Source organism: Myxocyprinus asiaticus, chromosome 38 (genome assembly GCF_019703515.2).
Source record: "Myxocyprinus asiaticus isolate MX2 ecotype Aquarium Trade chromosome 38, UBuf_Myxa_2, whole genome shotgun sequence".
In the NCBI taxonomy this organism is placed as follows: Eukaryota; Metazoa; Chordata; class Actinopteri; order Cypriniformes; family Catostomidae; genus Myxocyprinus; species Myxocyprinus asiaticus.
Window position 1 is genome coordinate 13,590,309 of NC_059381.1, and position 6,124 is coordinate 13,596,432.

The following is a 6,124-nucleotide window of genomic DNA, read 5'->3' on the forward strand; positions in this document are numbered from 1 at the left end:
TGGCCCCAAAACTATTTGGGCACTTAAAGGGATAGTTCACGCAAAGATGAAAATTCTGTCATCATTTACTCACCCTCATGTTGTTCCAAACCCTTTCTTTCTGCCGTGGAACGCAAAAGGCGAAGCTACATTTTTCTTTGCACTCTGAAATTCCGCAGGTGAAAAAGGCCTGGGCGGACGTTAAAAAGAAACTCGCCACTAAAATTGTGAATATTCAGTGTCACTGCATACGAAGCACCACCCACACAGAGGTCACTGCCAAACCAAGCAGCTTCCTATTGGTCAACGCGGCGAATTCGCCTGTGAAAGTTCACCAAACTTCAACTCCACGTGTAATCCGTGAGGGGAAATTCTTTGGCCACCGGAATCAATCGTGCGAAATTCATGATTGCGCAGATTCCTATTAAAATGGGATTGCATAGAATTACATCATGCAAAAGTAAATGTGACCACACCTTTAGGCTGGATGCTAGTCTCAGTCACCATTCATTTTCATTGCATATTTATTCCATACAAATTGAATGGTGACTGAGGCTGCCATCCTGCCCAACATTTTTGGTGTTCGACGGTTGTGTTTTTTGACACCTTCTAGTTCTCATGTGTAGTGTAACATGTATATTGTTAATGTAATGAACTAATATGTGAACTTACCCTCACATAACCCAATAAAATTGACTTTGGGATCAGTTGTTTAAGAAAATTTGTCCTTTTTTCAAAAAAGTGTCCAAATACTTTTTAGGGTCATTGTTTTACAAGTATGGGTCACACTTTATTTTACAATAAGCTGCTTGCACTTCCATTTAATTATTGTACTCATTATAGCATCTAGCCCTTGTGCATCAATTTAAAAAAGTTACTCAGAGGTCCTTCGAGGACAAAAACTGCCATAATAATATTATATATTAATATTATTTTCCACTTTAAATTAGTTAATTTTTTTAACCAACATCAGTCCTGATCATAACTACCAAATATTAATTCATTTTCAGGATTTTAACCCTTTTAGTGCCAGTTTGTATATATAATGTCACTGTTGTTTTTTTTTATGAAAAAAAAAAACACAAAAAAATAATTCTTTTTCATATACTAAATGCTAAGGGGAAATATTCTGGGGGGATTATCACAGTCTGGGATATGTCAATGATTAGCAACAATATTGATTTTGATGCATTATAATTTTTTGTGCAGTGTCAGATAAAAAAAAAACAAACAAACAAACAAACAAAAAAAAAACTCACACTCAGTACCTTAGAGGACAAAAATGTCCGCATCAAAAAACTGCCATAAAAATATTATATATTAATATTATTTTCCACTTTCACTGACTTAGATTTTTTTTAACCAACATCAGTCCTGATCATAACTACCAAATATTAATTCATTTTCAAGATTTTAACCCTTTAAATGCCAGTTTGTTTACATAATGCCACTGTTGTTTTTTACACACACACACACACACACACACACACACACGCACGCGCGCACACACAAATGTCTCAGTACACACATACAAAACACACTCTGGAATCCATACCAACACACCCACACAATTTTAGCTGCATCGTTTATTCAAATGGCCTGCAGTGCTCTATAATACAGCAAACAGAAAATAGGAAAAAAGCATGTATTTTCTCCATAGGCTAAACATGAGAAAAATGGCACAGTCTGGTGGAAACTATAAAAAATTAACATTTTGAAGCTAGGAAAGAAAGCATAATATCACTGGGATCAAATATTGCAGTTTTAATGGGTTTCAATTGGGACATTTTTGTCCTTAAGGTCCTGAGTGTAACTATTTTGTGTACACAGTGTATTATAGATGTATTATAGGAACTGAGGCTGAAATATCAAAATTCCCCCAAAAATAAACACCTTTGGCAAAATGTATGCCGTTGGCAATAACACAGCCAAAATAATCAAAAAACAAAAATTAAAAAGACAAAAATGTTAATTATATTAAGATGTAATATGTGTAACATGGACATTGTAAAATAAAGTGTTACCAAAGTGAATTTACGTAAGGTATTTGTGGACTGTAGCCACTAAAACTGCTTTAATTTTATTATCAGATATCAGTGGATGGCATGAATGGTGGAGAAACAGTTTTCAGATTTACAAAGTCATGTGTGAAAGCATTGATCTATAAACCACTCTTTCAACACACGTTTCTGTTAAAAAGGGAAGTGGAACTCAGGTGAGTTTTTCTTTTCTGTGCGTGCCCCTTTATTTCCCCTTTCTCCCTCCAAGGCTACATTTCCCCCACCCACTTGTCTTAGTCTGAAAAATCCTGTTTGTTCAGACATTGTCATCCAAATCTGATGCCGACTGGCTTTGCTTGTGATTTGCTGTTGGATTTACTGTCTCACTCCAGGATGTGGCTCTATAACTGTCTGACTCAGACCCCGTTGCCGAGGTAATATACGCAATCATTTGCATGAGCACCACAGATTTGTTTACCAACTGTACCGGGAATGCCCTGTCAGTTTCTGCCCTGATGCCGACACTGATTTCTATTTGTAATGTCCAACCTGTTTCATAAGTGAGCAGGTGTGCAGGGGCAGATGGGGAACATGTCAGTAATGGAAGTGATGAGATTTCTGCCTAAATATCTTCAGCTTTTCTCTTAATCAGTTCCTCTTGCAGTAATGGTTGAATGAGAGCACTTACCTGTAACTGAACAAGATTTTTCTTAATTTTTACTATGTATTGTTTAATTTATCAAGCAATACCCATAGCAAAGGTTGAACACTAGTGTTCAAATTGAGGGGGATGTAAGGTGGTTCCCGGATCCCCCATAAAAACAAAATAAATAAAACTTGTGGAGTCCATTTCTTTTTCATAGATAAAACATAAATAAACAAATTCTGTCGAATTATTGCCCTGACATAAAATGTTTTTTCCACCTTTGTTCAACTTTTCATGAGCACGTTTACATGCACGATCTTACAATGATTTAATAAGCAGACAACATGTAAGGTCATGTTAAACAGATTTCTTATAACGAGTTAAGGTCATAAAAGGTTTAAACATAAACCGATCGACATGCATAGATTTTTGCCCATTAGGCTTCCCCAATTTCGCTCTGCATGTAAACACATTTACAGCCGTTCTTACCTTCTTATCCAATGCGTGCAAATGTCGTACACATGCTTGTTTACAGTTTGATGTCAAAAGCAAAGAGTAACACAGAGTCACATCTAAACACAGTTTTCTTGTGTTGTCTGATTTTTTTGAATAAACTGGTTTCTGTCAGTTATGTATTAATGTGAATGTAAACACATGATTTTTCATCAAAAACTTCGAAACACCCCAGGTGTCTTCTGGGGCGTTTTCAGAATGGGACTGACACCCAAGGACCCTCGTCTTTACATGACAAGACTGAATCTACAAGTCTTTATACATTTTTGACTGTTCATACATGTAAATAACTGTTATTATCTCTGTTTACTTTTTTGCTGAAGAGTCACGTTTGTACTAGCACACTGGATCTCAACCAGGGGGCCTGGGCCGACGAGGTGGGCCTCAGCAAACTTACATGGGGGCCTCAAGATGACTTAAAATGATTTAAAATTAATTATAATAAAATATGATAACTTTTATTGTTATAGGTTGTTTAATGTGGTAATATATAATGTTATAGTGTTGTAGGCCATGATAAAGGCTTAAAACATATAAACTGACAGTTCCTGAAATGTCTGGAATGTCCAAATTTATCGTCCAGAGTATCTTATTTTATTGTCACTCCCAAGTTTCTGGGGCTCTAAATATGGTTTTGGGCAATTTTGCCTTTTAGTTGCTTTTTATAACTTAAAATGTAGAGTTAGAATAACTGCCCTGGATTGATCTGGTTAGGATAACTCAGTTATTCAAGTTTTTGTTAGCTGAACTTGTGATAAGTTATTGAACACAGGTGAAATGAGAAATACACTGCCTGGCCAAAATAAAGTTGCATACTCTAATATTTCGTTGGACCGCCTTTAGCATTGTTTCGACAACCTTATGCAACCTCACAACATTTATTTCTGTCTAGAGTTGCATAAATGTTTGGCCGAGATCTTGTATTGATGACGGGAGAGTCGAACCACTCCATAAAGTCTTCACCAGCACATCCTAAAGACTTTCAATGGGGTTAAGGTCAGGACTCTGTGGTGGCCAATTCATGTGTGAAAATGATTCCTCATGCTCCCTGAACCACTCTTTCACAATTTGAGCCCGAAGAATCTTGGCATTGTCGTCCAGGAATATGTCCGTGCCATCAGGGAAGGAAAAGCCATTGATGGGATAACCTGGTCATTCAGTACATTCAGGTAGTCAGCTGACTTCATTTTATTGCCACATAATGTTTCTGAGCCTAGACCTGACCAACTGAAGCAACCCCAGATCATAACACTGCCTCCAGATGCTTGTACAGTGGGCACTATGCATGACAGGTACATCGATTCATGTGCTTCCCTTCTTACCCTGACATGCCCATCTCTTTGGAATAGGGTAAATCTGGACCACATGACCTTTTTCCATTGCTCCACAGTCTAATCTTTATGCTCCCTAGCAAATTGAAGTTGTTTTTTCCGATTAGCCTCACTAACAACTGGCTTTCTTGTGGCCACACAGCTGTTTAGTCCCAATCCTGTAAGTTCTTGTCGCATTGTGCATGTGGAAATACTCTTACTTCCACTATTAAACATAGCCGTGAGTTTTACTGTTGATTTTTTAAGATGTGACTTCACCAAACCTTTTAGTGATCTCTGATCAGAATCATTCAAGATTTTTTTCTGACTACATATCTTCAGCAAAGCTAATGGTTCACCACTATCCTTGCAGGTTTTAATAATGCGTTGGACAGTTCTTAACCCAATTCCAGTGATTTTAGAAATCTCATTAGTTGTTTTCTTTGCTTGATGCAGGCCAATAATTTGCCCCTTCTGAACATAGTAACATCTTCCACGACCACGAGATACGTCTTCCTACATGGTTGTTTAAGAAATGAGAAGCTACACACTGCATCAGTTAGGGTTAAAAGAATTTTTGCCAGCTGAAACATATTAATCACTGCAATAATGATCCAATCATAGGCTCTTAAGTATCTGCTTATTTAACATATCCAAATGGCAATTTTTTTATTTTATTTATTTTTTGGCCAGGCAATGTATATTAATCAAGAGAACTATGCATATCACGCTCACCTATTCTGATTCCCACGCATGCAGTGCCGCGTGAATAAATAATGCAGATTGCAGTGTTACTGTTTTTCTTTTCATCTTTTTACTGTTTGTGGCTTTTATTTATGCTGTTGGTTGTTATTTTTGTAGTCACTTGCAGTTATTTGTCATGTAGCAATACTTCAAGCTTATCTTTTTACTCAATAATGTGTTTGATGATTGTCACCATCATTGTGATTTGCATGTAAAGTATTGAGGACCACATGTGTCTCATTGACGAGCATATTTCTGAATGTAATAGAGAGATCACACATTAGATTTTGATCATCCACTGAGATGTCCACCTATCATCAAATGACAGTGTAGTTTATCTCCAACAATAAGATAGTCTTATCTACTTATGGTTAACAACAGTGATATGATATGGTAATTTAAGTACATGAACTTCTATATTCTGTTTGCATTGATTTTAGAATTAAGTTAATTGAACTAAGAAAGTCAAGTTTACTTAAAAAGACATTAAGCGCATTTACAGTAACAAGTTATATTGATTTAAGTCAACTTTATATACTGTTTAAACAACTTTTCCTCTTAAGCTGATACAATTTACAAATTTAAAGCAGCACGAATGCTTTTAAAGATAAAACATGATAATATTTTTTTTTTAACACTTGGAGTCAAAAAGGTTGAGAACCATTGCACTTGCAGATATGTTAAGGTAACATTAAGCAGTTGAGTGTATGATTAGGTATAAGTGAAGCAGCCAGAAAACAAAATGCAGACTTTATTATTAATTTGAAGTGAAATGAATCAGAAAAATCACTAGCATGGAACCAAATGAGATCCTGCTCCTGTTAATACATACACTGGCACAGACTTTCAATTTTTCTTGATTTACTAAAAGAGAATAAATTCATTTATCCAACATGGAAATTGAACCTGGGTAGTTCTGCATAAAGAGTACT